A 16,365-nucleotide genomic window follows, 5' to 3' on the forward strand; every position below is an offset into this window, starting at 1 on the left:
TTTCTGTTGTTTGAATGTTTTATCTAACTTGTGCATTCCTTTACTGCATACCTTAATTGAGTGACTCTTGATCATGTCCTGGATATTTTTCTTTATGCTCTTAATGCTCTTGGGTTCTTCACAGCACACAGACTTTGACCATTTAACACAAGCAGTGACAGTGCCTGGTGCCAGATTGTATTGCACTACCTGCTTTGTCCTACATGATTCTCTGCAGCCTTTTATTAGTAACTGACAACCAACCACTTTGTACTATAAAACCTATTTTCCTCTTGTACAGTCAAGTTACAAAAATTCTGAAATTTGAAATTCTTTTGTGAAAATTGTTTAATAGTCTAGGCTCTATTTTGCAGAAATTCCACAGATTCATTCTGTAATCCAAATCCGTGAGATGAAACACTCCTGTTCATTTATTCCAACTTGGAGATTACGTCTACATTCAACAGTAGGATGCTGACCCCCTGTATGCTGACTGCAAAGAGATTATGATTACCTGCAACCACGGCATGGCATGCAAGTGACCCTGGCTGACCCAGTGAAGCAGGAACAGCTAGAGCCTATTCCGATCTCTTCACTAAAGATGGATATGGTTACAAAGATATTATTGTCTACCCTTTTCATATTAGTCCTTTGTTGTAGATGTTCTATGTTGTTTTCCTTGTTTTTCATCAATATGTTGCTTAACTTGTTCAACAATGGCATGGTCCAACCACAGACCATGCGGTGGGAATGTATTTGTGCTTCATTGGATGATGCAAGCGCTGATAGACGGGAACTTCATTCCTGAAACAACCATCTTGTATAACTTGAGATTAATTGGTATTTTGCTATTAGTTGACAACTCCCCAAAAACATTTGACAGAAACAGTGAAAAAGAAGATGATGTTAAGACAGACCCCTGAGATACAGCACGCCACAGGCAAATCATATAAAGACCCATCCTTACACAGGACACTAAGCTCAAAGTCAACAAAGCTAAGTTTTTTATTCATGCAACAACTAACCTAACAGTTTAATTTCAGTACCGAAAAAAAAAAAATGGGGGGGAGTGAGAAAAGATAAGTTCATGAGATGGTCTTGCTGACTGTTTCTTGAGGTTGCTTGCCTAAATAGCCAAAATTGTTTTAAACGTGGTGGAGAAGTGAAGCTTTTGAAGTTTTTTTTTTAGTGACTACTGACAAGTTCTCTTTGAAGTCTAAAAGCCCATTTGCATAGAGAAGTGTGTGTTTTACTGTAAAAATAGGAGTATATATTTATCTTTAAATTATAAGAATGTTTGTATGTATTTGGGTTTTGAACTGAACGTGAGGCAGAAATACGTTTATGTTTTCCTGTTTTCCAAGTTATACTTTCATAAAAACAAGAAATGCATAATTAGATCTTACTCATCTGAGGGCAAAACACAAGAATGATAATTTCTCAGTCCACAACCAGAAAACACAGTAAAATACAACTCAAAAGTATGTTTGTGTGAGAGCATGAAGTGATGGCCATCACGCATGAAAGTTGTGTGAATGTATGCATGTGAATGTATGAATATATGATTATTAATATATTCTGGTTTTGCTCACAAATGCGTAAACCATATTACCTCACATATGCATAAGCACCTTTGGATACAGAGTGGGAGACACATAACCCTGAGTTAAATAAAGTTTCATTTGCAAAATAAAAGTTTTCAAGAACCACATGGAACAAAGAGTTGAACCAAACAAAAGACCATCAGTCAGGCCTGGATTGTGCAAAAGAAAAAGGGGGAATTGTTGAAAGAATCTTAGATGATGCAGGACATATACTGCTTCAGGCCTGCTTGCACAATCCGGCCTGTGTGCTGGACGGCAGGGACCTGTGTTCTCCAGCAGCAGATCTGTGTCCTTGAGCAGCAGATATCAGAAAGTTGCATAGAGGAAAACAGGGAAGGAGGTTGTTATCCAGAGTGTGAGAAACCAGAAGATGGGGGGGCCTGAAAATGTGCCTTGGCTAGTAGAGCCAATAAAGTTATAGATATGGTGTGTGAAAGTAAATGTAACCAATAGAAAGTTAGAATAGAGCGTGTGAACCCTGTAGGACCCTTGATAATGTGTGTATTTTTGGAATAAAGGGAGAACTTTGACTATACCTCGATGAGGATGTGTCTTTGACTCTTGAGTTCATTTTTTGCATCTTCTCCTTTTAGTAACCTATGGGTTAATTGTTTCATATTTACCCAAACTTTAATATACAATACAATTATTAGAATGAGAAGTAAAAAGGTTAATATCAATAATATAATAACAGGGTGAAGCATTCTGTTGAAAATTCCAGTAGCTGTTTGTCTAAGTTTAACAAGATTACAATTTAGAAATTAAGAAACTTCATGTGGAAGTGTGGAAAAGGAAAAAAACAGTTTTTTATTAACAAAATGTGAATAAACAACAAATGGTGCAATCAAAACCTTTCAGAAGAAACAAAACAAAGTCCCAATTCCCCAGGTGGGGAATTCTGCAGGCGGAAACCCAGGACAGTTAAAGGGGAGTGGGTGGAGGACCCCCCCCTTGCGGCTTCGGTAAAGGCAGGGCAGGGACAGTGGAGCCTACCACTGTGTTTACTCAGGGGGTTTGTATTGGCTTGGTACAGCCGGGAGGAGAGGGATGCCTTTCCGTGTATTAAAATATCCCACCCTGGTCTGAAGTCGGTGGTGGCGTTCGGAGTGGGAGTTTGCATGGTAAACTCGAGGTCGTGAGTTCATATCTCGCGCGGGGAAGTTTTTTCCTGCCTAGTAGTTGTCATCATGGGTTGTGTCGAGTCCTGAGAGGAGGAGATCCCAAAAGGATCTCCTTTAACCTGGTTTTGTGGTACTGGAGGCATTTGACTGGCCCTGAAACATCTTTAAGAGGCAGGAGTTATGCAGGTTCTCTATAAATTTGTGGCCTTTACACATGCTGCTCGAAGGGGAGGCTTGGCTGAAGTTTGACTCTTCTCAAATGAACACAGTTTATGTTGACCCTTCATAAGGAGGAGTAATGGAACGAAGTAGTGTATGCTGAATTGTTTTTGGCTTTTTTAAACTGTCCGGGATGGAAGAGAGAGTATAAGTTAGATAAAGCCCCGGTAGAGGCAGAGTTCTCAGAAATGATTTTAGAGAGAGGAAAGAGGAAAGATCATGATAAATGTGATCCCATCAGTCAAGTTTATGTCAAAAGCCTAACAGACGAGGATTTAGATCTTTTAATGGTCCCAGATTTGCGAGGGGGAAGCCCGGGAGCCACTCCTGCTGGAGCGGTCGCCACGGGCGCTGCCGGAGCAGTGGCACCAGGACCTGCCGCAGGCCCAGTGGGCGTCGCAGGACAGGAGGAGGTGGTTGCCAATGCTGGTCAGGTGGCCACAAGGGCTGCAGGCGTGACTGTAGAAGCTGCTGCCGGCGTTGCCGCCGGCGTAGCGGGAGCGGGTCCAGCCGCGGGACCGCCAGGGTCTGGTACTGGCATGGGAGACACCGCAGTGAGTCTGGCAGTAGCGACAGGGATCGCAGGAGCTACGGGACTGGCGGGGACGGCCACGGCAGCTACTGGAGCCATTGCCACGGGGGCGGTGGTGGGACCCACTGCTACGGGACAAACGGCCACCAGCAATGCGAGCTACCGTGCCTCCAACAGGCGGAGCGGGAACCGCGGCAGGCACAGACCACCCCTCGGCTGCGACCGGCACGGACACGGCTACCCACAATAGCTCGACAGTTACGGGCAAAATTCCTGCCGGAGCTGCGGGAGGAAGAGGAGCGGGGGCGGTGCCTGCAGCCGGGGTCCCGGCCCCAATCGACACTGGAGCCATTATGGGGGGAGCTGGAGCCGCCTCTTACCCTTTACCCCTCCCAGTCCCTTACAGTCCATACCCTCCCACCGGGTACGCAGGGGGGAGCGGTCATTCTGACTGCTCCCCCTTGATATGCAGGGTTTCCCATTCTGAAAGGGGGGGTGGTACCCGGGGGCGTTTCCAGCTTTTGCCCCATATCATCAGGGAATGGGTATGCCAAAGAAGAGCAGATTATTCTCAGCCTCCGACAGGAGGCAAAGGCAGGGTCTTCCCCCCTTTTACCCCTCGAGCGCGAAATTCAAAACTAGAGACAGCGATCTCACTGACACAGGTACAGAAGCCTTTGATGACGAATCAGACAGTACCTCAGAGGAGGAAAAAGCTCCCGTAGCAAAACCAAAAACAAAGGCGAAGGTTTCCACAGCAACTGCCGGGGGAAGGGGGAGAAGAGTGCATGAGGTTCTGTCGGCTCCAAGCCCAGTGGCTAGGAGAACGAGGACAAGAAAGGAGAAAACTGTCATAGAGGCTCCCCTGAGACAGGTCATGGGTAACCAAGGACCAGTTTTGATAAAAGTTCCTTTTTCTCTGGTTGAGTTGCAACAATGGAAGGCCTCAGTGGGGGCATATAACCCACAAAAGGTGGCTAATTATGTGGAAAGAGCAATAAGAACACAAAATCTGGATGGTATGACCTGGAAGTCATGGCGGATACATTACTTGATAGAACAGAGAAGGAAATGGTTAAGCGAGCTGCCTGGTCTGGGATTGAGCTACTACTAGCATCTGGAAAACTCACAGGGGAACGTAAGTGTGGGAAAAAAATTTCTCTTTTAAATTTAGAAAGAAGGCATAAACTCATGGAACAAAGAAACTGTATCAACAAGGAAGAATTTATTCAGCGCACTGGGTCTTCCTCTCACCGAGTTTCCTGGGAGAAAAGACCCCTTGGGTTTAAATCTCATGCATTTTATAGTTTTACAAAATCCCACCCTTTTTCAGATAAGTTTAATATATTCATTTTTGCCTAAAAAGGTTCCTTTTTCTCCAAAAAGTGGCTGTCCCTTCCTTTCAATTGCCTGTGAGGCGTCCTCTGTCAAAAATGATGGATCTCCTTTGTTCTTAGTCCAGAGGGAAAAAGAAACCCCTATGTTCAGAATTTGCCAAATGGCCCAGAAAGATTTTAATTTTTAGGAACTTTATATTTCCCTTATCCCAGCCAAAAAAGACCCTGGTACCCAGTCCAGTTTGGAACTTGGATACCTTACAACTTCATGATACGCCTATAAAAAAACCATATTTTATTTCTCATATTAAGGATATATTCCCCTCAGAGGACCCAAAATGGGATCCCAATTTACCAGAAAAGAGGGAACCATTGAAACGCTATCAGGATTGGGTGGTGTATGGTTTAAGACATGGTATTCCAAAAGCAGTAAATTGGTCAAAAATGTATGAGGCAAAGCAAGACAAGAATGAATCCCCGACAGACTTCTTGAATAGGCTGAAAGAGGTCATATGAAAGTATACATATGTGGACATCAATTCAGACCTTGGGAAGAAACACCTGGTCTATTTGTTCATAGGTCAGTCTGCAGATGATATAAGGAAAAAGTTGCAAAAGGCAGGTGAGAAGAAAGATATCGGTGAGTTATTGGATATAGCTTGGATGGTGTATTGAAATAGGGATCAGAAAGGCAAGGCAAAAGTGCTGGAGCTGGAGGCAGATGACTGCCACACACCCCAGGAAGGCAGTAACTGCCAGGAACGCCGCAAACACAATGCCCACCCCAAGTGTTGTAAATGCAATTGCCAGCATGATAAGGGGAACGATCAGTGTTCTTTCTGCATGTGCTGGTTTAAAAGTTAACCAGCAGGGGAAATGAACTCAACTCAAAAGAGAGATTACAAGTCAGAATAACAATTTAATAAAATAATACAATAAGTATGATTATACAGACAAACAATTGGTCTTAACCCACAAAACACAAATGTATAACCCAGCACCCTGGGGCATGAACAAAGTGGTGTTCCTTGGGTCCCCCTGAGTCCAAAGTAAAGGGAGAGGGGAAAAACCTGCTGGTGGGAGAGTTGTTGCAGTCTGGTCAAAAGTAGTGAATGCAGTCCAGTTGAGGGTGGTGGTCTCAGTCTGGTTGAGAGCAGTGAGCTGCAGTCTGGTTGAGAGCGGAGAGTTGCAGTCTTCCTCTGGATCCCACAAGTGGTAAAAAGGTTCCGAAACTCCAAGTTCAGGCAGGAATGTTCAGTCCTTCCCTCAGAGCGGGGAATTCCATAAAAGGGTATGAGGACAGGAACATCTTCCTATTTTGCAGGCCTCTACTGAAAATAGTTACTGGGAAATGGCATGGAAGGCTATAGAATACACAGTTTTGGGTTACCCCATTCAGTGATGAATCGGTCCCAGCTGTTCTCACTAGGACATTATCCACCCCTTATTCTATGCCATCCATGTCATGCCCAAATTAACCCCCTTAAAAACTATGACTCCTTAAAACTATATACACATATATATATATACAATGAAACATTACAGACCATTCTCACTCAAAATTAGGTCCCCTTGTGGTACACAACGTGTCTCCCCATCTTTTTGCATTACCCACCAGGTGAAACCAGGTCCTTGAGCAAAAACAATCCCTCGGATGGGTTTGCCTTTGCTTGAGGTGGGACTAATCCAAACAGTCTTCCCTAACATTCCTCTCATATGCACCACAGGGACTTTATCTCCATGTACAGTATGCAAAGGTTCTGATTGGGCAGGGTCAGCTCGATTGATGGAGCCTTGGGTGTTGACCAACCAGGTGGCCTTTGCTAAATGCAGCTCCCAGTGTTTGAGAGTCTCCCCACACAGTGCCGTCAGGGTGGTTTTCAGCAGTCCGTTGCACCGCTCAACTTTTCCAGCCGCTGGTGCATGGTAGGGGATATGATGCACCCACTCAATGCCGTGCTCTTTGGCCCAGGTGTCTACGAGGCCATTCTTGAAATGGGTGCCATTATCAGACTCAATTCTCTCCGGGGTGCCATGTCGCCACAGGACTTGTTTTTCAAGGCCCAGGATGGTATTCCGGGCAGTGGCATGAGGCACGGGGTATGTCTCCAGCCATCCAGTACTTCCTTCTACCATGGTCAGTACGTAGCGCTTGCCTTGGTGGGTTTTGGGGAGTGTGATGTAGTCAACTTGCCAGGCTTCCCCATACCTGTACTTCGACCACCGTCCACCATACCATAGAGGCTTCACCCGCTTGGCCTGCTTGATGGCAGCACATGTCTCACAGTCATGGATGACCTGTGAGACAATGTCCTTGGTTAAGTCCACCCCTCGGTCACGAGCCCATCTGTATGTTGCATCTCTCCCCTGGTGACCGGAGGCGTCATGGGCCCATCGAGCCAGAAATAATTCTCCTTTGTGCTGCCAATCCAGATCTACCTGAGAGACTTTAATCCTGGCAGCTCGGTCCCCCTGCTCGTTGTTACGATGCTCCTAATTAGCCCGTTTCTTGCGTACATGAGCATCTACGTGACCGACTTTCACACTCACCTTCTCTACCCGGTCAGCGATGTCCTGCCACATCTCTGCCGCCCAGATGGGTTTCCCTTGGCACTGCCAGTTGGTCTTTTTCCATCGCTCCAGCCATCCCCACAGAGCATTGGTCACCATCCATGAGTCAGTGTAGAGATAGAGTCTTGGTCACTTCTCTTGTTCAGCTATATCCAAAGCCAACTGAATGGCTTTCAGTTCTGCAAACTGACTTGACCCGCCTTGTCCTTCGTCGCTTCTGCAACTTGCCGTGTGGGACTCCACACAGTTACCTTCCATTTTCGGTTTGTCCCTACAATGTGACAGGAGCCATCCGTGAAGAGTTCATATCGCCTTTCATCTGCTGGTAGCTTGTCATATGGTGGGACCTCCTCAGCCTGTGTCACCTGTTCCTCTTCTTCTTCAGAGGATAGTCCGAAACTCTCACCTTCGGGCCAGTTGGTGATAATTTCCAGAATCCCAGGGCGATTAGGATTCCCTATCCGGGTTTCTTGTGTGATCAGAGCGATCCACTTACTCCATGTGGCATTGGTGGCGTGATGTGTAGAAGGAACTCTTCTCTTGAAAATCCAGCCCAGCACTGGTACTTGGGGTGCCAGGAGGAGCTGCGCTTCGGTGTCGATCACTTCTGAGGCAGTTTGAAGTCCTTCATAAGCAACCAGGATCTCTTTCTCAGTTGGTGTATTGTTGGCTTCAGATCCTTTGTATCCCTGACTCCAGAATCCCAGTGGTCGTCCTCGGGTCTCCCCAGGTCCTTTCTGTCAGAGGTTCCAGGAAGGGCCATTCTCCCCGGCTGCAGTGCAGAGCACGTTCTTCACATCCTGTCCTGTTCTTACTGGTCCAAGGGCTACTGCATGGGCATTCTCCTGTTTAATTTGTTCAAAGGCTTTTTGTTGTTCAGGGTCCCACTGGAAATCATTTTTCTTCCATGTCACAAGGTAGAGAGGGCTTACAATCTGACTGTACTCGGGGATATGCATCCTCCAAAAGCTCACAGCTCCTAGGAAAGCCTGTGTTTCCTTCTTGCTGGTTGGTGGGGACATGGCTGCTATTTTGTTAATCACCTCTGTTGGAATTAGGCGGCGTCCATCTTGCCACTTCACTCTCAGGAACTGAATTTCCTGAGCAGGTGCCTTGACCTTACTTCGTTTAATGGTAAAGTCAGCTCTGAGGAGAACCTGGATTATCTTCTCTCCTTTCTCGAAGATTTCCCCCACTGTGTTCCCCCAAACAATGATGTCATCAATGTACTGTAGATGTTCTGGAGCCTCGCCCTTTTCCAGTGCAGTCTGGATCAGTCCATGGCAAATGCTGGGACTGTGTTTCCACCCCTGAGGCAGTCGATTCCAGGTGTACTGCACACCTCTCCAAGTGAAAGCAAATTGTGGCCTGCACTCCGCTGCCAAAGGAATGGAGAAAAAGGCATTGGCAATGTCAATGGTGGCATACCATTTGGTTGCCTTGGACTCCAGTTCGTACTGGAGCTCCAGTATGTCCAGCACAGTAGCACTCAGGGGTGGTGTGACTTCATTGAGTCCACGGTAATCCACCGTTAGCCTCCACTCTCCGCTGGACTTACGCACTGGCCATATAGGGCTATTAAAGGGAGAACGAGTCTTGCTGACCACCCCCTGGGTCTCCAGGTCACGGATCATCTTATGTATAGGAGTCACAGAGTCTCGGTCAGTGCGGTATTGCTGACAGTGCACTGTTGCTGTGGCTATCGGTACCAATTGTTCTTCAACCTTCAGCAGTCCCACAGCAGAGGGGTCCTCTGAGAGACAAGGCAAGGTGTTCAACTGTCTAATTTCCTCTGTCTCCACAGTAGCTATGCCAAAAGCCCAACGAAGTCCTTTTGGGTCTTTGAAATACCCACTCCTCAGGTAATCTATGCCAAGGATGCACGGGGCCTCTGGGCCAGTCACGATGGGGTGTCTGTGCCATTCCTTCCCAGTCAGGCTCACTTCAGCTTCCAGTACAGTCAGTTGTTGGGATCCCCCTCTCGTCCCAGATATAGAGATGGATTCTGCCCCTACGTATCTTGATGGCATTAAAGTACATTGTGCGCCGGTGTCCACTAAGGTCTTGTATCTTTGTGGTTCTGATGTGCCAGGCCACCAAATCCACACTGTCCAATAGACTCGATTGTCCCTCTCCTCTACCTGGCTAGAGGCAGAGCACCCCTAGTCCTGGTCATGGTACTCATTGTGCTCTTCTTGTGAGTATGACCTGGAGGTCCCTTCAAGAGGATCAGATATCTCATCATTCCTGTACTGTCTGGAGTCTTGCCCACGAGAGACTGGAGCAGCATTTATCCTTGAAGAGTTCTTTATGGTATTTGTTCTTCTTTTCAATTCACGCACCCGGGTTGCTAAGGAAGAGGTGGGTTTCCCATCCTACTTCCTCATATCTTCTCCATGTTCATGGAGGTAAAACCATAGATTGCCACGTGGAGTGTACCCTCTCTCCATTGCAGCGTTGCTAAGTAGCTGGAATACATTTCTGGCCCGAGTCGTGCAAACTTTAACCACATCTGGGATGTGCACTGTACACCATCTGGGTTTTAGGGAATCTTTTGTCCTCTGAAAAGATTATCTCCAGTACAGCTAATTCTCTTAAGCACCGGATACCTTGTTCCATCGTGTTCCACTGTCCTTGCTGTATGTGGAGGTCCTCCTTACAAAGGTATCTCTCCCTCACACTGGACAACAGTCGTCACCAGAGGTTGAGAGTTTCCTGCCTCCTTCCAATCCCCTGATCAATGACTACATCTCGAGACAGGGATCCCAGCTGTTTGGTTTCACTCCCATCTAGAATTGTATCGTTAGCTGCGGCATCCCAGATTCGGAGTAGCCAGGTCAGAATGGACTTATTCGCCTGTCGTGTGAACTCTCTCCGGAGCTCACGTAGCTCACCCAGGGATAGGGACCGAGTGATTATTTCTGGCTCTGTCTCCTCCGGTGGATGTGAAGGTCCTGCCTCTTCATCATTTGCTATGCGAACTGATTTAGTCTTTGATTTCCTTTTCTGGACAGGGGCGACTGCTATTGCTTTCGGTTGTTCTTCTGGCTCCTCGATGGTTTGTGTGGACACGGTGCCGGTTGATTTATTTCTTTCTCCCTCTGACTCAGCTGTGGTTTGGGTGGACGTGGTGCCTGTGGATTTGCTCCTTCTCTCCTCCCCCTGACAGTGCTGTACCATGTCAAGTAGTGTCCGGTAGGCAGTGGCCAGGGCCCAGCAGGTTGATGTGAGCTGGTCATCTCTGGAGCTACCAGAGCATTTTTCCTTCACCAGTCTTATCATGCTAACAGGATCCTGCAGTTGTTCAGGGGTGAATTTCCAGATCATTGGAGGAGAAAACTTCTCCAAATACTGGTCGATGTCCTCCCACTTCCCGTGCCACTCAGCATTATCCACTCCCAGGGCAGGCGTCCAAACAACCTCCCTAGAAGGCCCTGTTCTGACCCTAAGCATGGTGTAGACAGTACAGAGCAGACAAAGCAACACTAACAATAACATTATGCTGTCCTTAACATCAAAAGGGAACTCAATATTTTCAAAAACTGTTGTAGCAGGTCTGAAGGGGAAGAAGGAGGTGAGAGGCTGGAAACAACCATTCCCCCCTGTTCCCCCAAAGGGCTTGGTGTGATTTTTAATGAGGCCCCAGAGGTTGTAACCCAAACCAGGACAGGCAAACAAGACTGAATACACATTTACAATGAAACTCATTGCTTCTGATGTTATGATGACATAAACATAGTATACTAATAAAGCAATTTGGATCCCTCTCCCTGGTCTTAAAGAGAGCATCAAAACAGGTAAATAGTTCCCCATCTGTGGAAATATGAACAGGCTCAGATACGACATCCACGTGAATGCATCAAACAACATGGTGATCAGGGAGTTTCTATATCCAAATAGACAAATGCTTAAAATGAAATTGTGATTCTGACTTCTCTCTCTCGGCCCCACATTGGGCGCCAAAAATGTACTGGTTTAAAAGTTGACCAGCAGGGGAAATGAACTTACCTCAAAAGAGAGATTACAAGTCAGAATAACAATTTAATAAAATAATACAATAAGTATGATTATACAGACAAACAATTGGTCTTAACCCACAAAACACAAATGTATAACCCAGCACCCTGGGGCATGAACAAAGTGGTGTTCCTTGGGTCCCCCTGAGTCCAAAGTAAAGGGAGAGGGGAAAAACCTGCTGGTGGGAGAGTTGTTGCAGTCTGGTCAAAAGTAGTGAATGCAGTCCAGTTGAGGGTGGTGGTCTCAGTCTGGTTGAGAGCAGTGAGCTGCAGTCTGGTTGAGAGCAAAAAGAAAAGGCACTAGAGAAAGGATTGTCCAGATTTGAAGTGAAATGGAAACCCAATTGCCGCAGTCAGGAATGCACTCAGACAGCAATTAAGCTGGGAAAGGCACTTGGCATAAGGTATATGGCGAGGCACAAGGCCACTGGCCCCTTTATTGCAACAGGTTACAGATATTTATACTCTCCACACAACACACATGTCAACTTATTATTGGTACTTTCATGTACACATATATCAGGCCATACACATGTCAACTTACTATTGGTACTCCTGTTCACATGCCTAAACTCATCTTTTGGTAGGTGGTCGACACTTCTTTGCATGTTGGCAAATCTCAAAAACAGCACCTGTTATTTACAGCAGTTTTTCTCCTTATCTGCTTTCTCATTCTGGATTGTTTACATTCTTTACACCTTCACAATTGCAGCTGCTCAAATTCAAGGCCTACCATCCAGTCGTTTCCCACACCCAGTCCCTCAACTGGTTGTGGACCAGGATGGACAGGGTGTCTGAAGGGGACCAGAGGATTCTTCCCCAGTAGAACTTCTGGTTGTAGCTAAGCTGGAGGGGGAAGAAGTGGAATTCTTGGTTGATACAGGCGCAGTATATTCTGTGTTAAATACTTGGGAAGGGAAACTGAGTCATGATACTGTAGCGGTGGTTGGTGCTACAGAGGTAAGTGAAACAAGACCTTTCTTTAAACCTTTGAGATTTAAATTGGGAAAGCACTGGGTAACTCATCAATTCCTCTATATGCCAAACTCTCCTAAGCCTTTACTGGGTAGGGATCTATTGGAGAAATTACAAACTGAAATTAAATTTTGCAAGGGGGGGAAAATAAAATTCATGATTCCTGACACTAAATATATAGAGGCAGCGGCCTTTTTCATACAGGAGAACCACGGAGAGATCCCCACAGAGGTTGAGAATGCTGTCATCCCCATAGTGTGGGCTAGCGATTGTCCCAGGAGGTCCAAGCAAGTAGAACCTGTAAGCATCACAGTCAAACCAGGAGCAACACCGGTAAGACAAAAACAATACCCCTTGAAGCTAGAAAGCCGTAAAGGATTAGCACCCCTAATTGAAAAGTTTCTTAAATTTGAGTTATTGGTAGAATGTGAATCCAAATACAATACCCCCATCCTACTGGTAAAAGAGCTGATGGTAAGAGCTATCGATTGGTGCAGGATCTAAGGGCAATCAACAAATAACAGAGGATATACACCCAGTAGTGGCCAACCCCTATACCTTATTGACCACATTAACAGATGATTTAGGGTGGTTTACTGTGCTTGATCTCAAGGATGCCACCTTCTCCATTCCTGTGCATAACGACAGTCAAGAGCTTTTTGCTTTTGAATGGGAAAATCCTGAGACAGGGAGAAGAACTCAACTCACCTGGGCAGTCCTACCCCAGGGTTACAAGAACAGTCTATGAATGGAATGAAGATTACGGACTTGACTGACAGAAATCGGTTTATTCTCCCATGACTCAGGGTTTGTATATCATTCACTTTTAGCTGGGAGTGGTTAAGAAAATTAAGACAGAACACAGCTGCAAGTCACACATCCATCACTCACTCAGTCTGGTCTATTCACACAGACACCACACATGCAAGTCCTGGAGTTTCAAGGTACCCATCATACACCCCCACATAGTCAAAATGCAAACAGAATAGCTGAGCTCGTTTCTGGGCAGTAAATCACAGTCTAGAGAAAACAACACAAGGTCATCTTAGACATTCCTCAGGCCTTTCTCTTCTTGTTCTCATGCTGGCTGCTACAACAGTCCGAATATATTTGGAAACCCACTGGCAAAAGAATTGGAGGACTGGAGAAGGCAGTAGTCAGAAGGAGTTGTCCTGCGGTATGTGGACAATACTAATTGTTGCCAAAAGTCGGGACAAGTGCGTCCAGCTCACTGTCTTTTAAACTTTTTGGGACTAAGTGGGTATAGAGTCTTGAAAGAAAAGGTACAGATTGCAAAGGAAATAGTCATCTATTTGGGACTTGAGATCTACCGTGGACATCGACGACTCAGCACAGACCGGAAAGAAGCCATCTGTCATCTTCCAGAGCCCCACACTGTATGAGAAATGCAGGCTTTCCTAGGAATGGTAGGATGGTGTTGCCTTGTGGATACCTAACTATGAGTTACTAGTCAAACCCCTACATGGAGCACTAAAAGCAGCCAGGGAAGGAGTTGTTACATGGACAGATGAAATCGGAGTCGCATTTAAACAGTTGAAACAATCTTTAATGTCAGCTCCAGCACTGGGACTACCAGACCTAACTAAGCCTTTTCAACTGTTCACATACGAGCAAGTAAATGTTGCTCTGGGGGTACTGTCACAGACCCTGGGAAATCAGTGGCTGTGGCTTACTTCTCCAAACAGCTAGACAGTGTTAGCCAAAGGTGGCCCAGGTGTGGGAAAAAAACCCACATTCCTCCTTTGAATTTAGAAAGACAGCAAAAACTCGTGAAACAAAGAAACTATCAATAAGGAAGAATTTATTCAGCGCGCTGGGTCTCGGCCTCAGGCGGTCCCGGAACATGTGCACGCGGCACTGCGGCCCCGGGAGGCCCCTGGTGCATGCGCGTGGCGTGGCCGGGCCCTGGGTGCGGAAAGGAGAGAGAGAGGGGGACCTTCGCCGGTGCAGACTGTGCCATCGTGAGAGATGAGAGGGGGAGCCCAGAACACACAGAAGAGAAGGACAACTCTAAACCCGGGCAGATGGAGTTCGATCAGCCCTGTGAGGTCATCCATCTAAGAGAAGGTCACTCTAATTAAACCTACGTCCTGAGGACCTCACTGCCACCGTCCAAGCTTGCTCGGCCCTGGTAGATGAACCTTAGGATTAAAGGGTGGGTTCAGTTCCGCGCATACTGCATCTCACCTAAAAAATCCATTGCACAGGCTCGAAGGTCTTACCCACATTTGCAAAGTCCTGTATCAACATCTTCTACAAATGCAGTCACACAAAGATCAAAAGACAAAGGCATACACCTGCCTCCAAAGGTGTACCCAAATTAAATCTAGCATGCTGGAACATCAGAACCATGCTCGATTCTGCAGATAGCGGATGTCCTGAGCGTCTGTCTGCCCTGATTGCCCATGAACTGTCACATCTCAACATCGACATTGCTGCTCTCAGCGAAGTTTGCCTTCACGAGGAAGGTAGCCTCAGAGAACATGGTGCCAGTTACACACTGTTTTGATCAGGTAAGCCCAGAAACAAAAAGCATCTCTCAGGAGTCGACTTCACGATTAAAAACTCTATTGTTCCTAAACTCGAAAATCTGACGACAGGTCATTCTGACTACATTATCTCCCTACGCCTTCCACTACACAACAAGCAACACGTTGTCCTCTTTAGTATATATGCCCCAACTCTCCAAGTTGATCCTGCTGAAAAAAATAAATTTTACACCGACCTGTGCCGCCTTACCCAAAAGGTGCCTGCAGATGATAAGATCATTATCCTTGGTGATTTCAACGCCAGAGTAGGAAAGAACTTTGAAGCCTGGAAAGGAATATTAGGTAAGCATGGTGTTGGAAGCTGCAATGATAAGGGTCAACTTCTGCTAGAATTCTGTGTGGAGCAACAGCTCACCATCACTAACACCATCTTTCAACAGAAAAATAGTCTACAGACAACATGGATGCATCCCAGATCCAAACATTGGTACCTCACTGATTATGTCTTGACCCGACGGAGAGATGTCCGCGATGTCCACCACACCCGTGTGATGCCCAGCGCAGAATGCCAAACAGACCATCGACTGGTGCGCTGTAAAATCAACCTCAATCTAAAATTCAAACCTAAAAGGAACAGTATCCCAAGGAGGAGACTCCAAGTTAACAATCTCCAATCAGCCACAGTGAGAAACAAATTCCCAGTTAATATTCAAACTAGGCTTGATAACCACTCCACAGATTCTACAGATACCTCTCCTGTAACACTGGCACCAAATTAAAAACAGCATCCTGCAGTCCTCTGAAGAAACCTTAGGGTTCTCCCTCAAGAAGAACAAGGACTGGTTTGATGAAAACAATCAAGAGATCCAGGAATTGTTGAGGAAGAAGAGAACTGCTCACCAAGCACACCTTGCACTGTCTTCCTGTCTCATAAGAAAAACAACCTTTTGCATTACATGCAGCAAGCTCCAACAGAAACTCTGTGACATCCAGAACAAGTGGTGGATCAGTCTAGTTGAAAAAACACAGTTATGCGCAGATACGGGTGATCACAGAGGATTCTATGAAGCCCTGAAAAGAGCATACCAAGCTCAAAGTCCTCTACTCAGCGCTGATGGTCAAACTCTTCTGACAGATAAAACCTCCATTCTGAATAGATGGTCTGAACACTTTCAGACCCTTTTCAGTACTAGCCATGTAGTCCAAGACACAGCCATTCAGTCCATCACACAAAAACCGGTGAAGTATGAATTGGATACTGCCCCCACTTTAGGAGAAACCCTTAAGGCCATACAGCAGGTGAAAACTGGCAAGGTAGCTGGGGTTGATGGAATTCCACCTGAAGTCTGGAAACATGGGGGCCAAGCACTCCATGCTATATTTCACGAATTCGTACTACGCTGTTGGGAACTAGGCAAACTACCAGCAGACCTTCAAGATGCAGTCATCGTCACCATATATAAGAAGAAAGGAATTAAATCAGACTGTTCAAATTACCGTG

The sequence above is a fragment of the Corapipo altera genome, unplaced genomic scaffold (assembly GCF_003945725.1).
Source record: "Corapipo altera isolate COAL_440 unplaced genomic scaffold, ASM394572v1 60960, whole genome shotgun sequence".
Taxonomy (NCBI): domain Eukaryota; kingdom Metazoa; phylum Chordata; class Aves; order Passeriformes; family Pipridae; genus Corapipo; species Corapipo altera.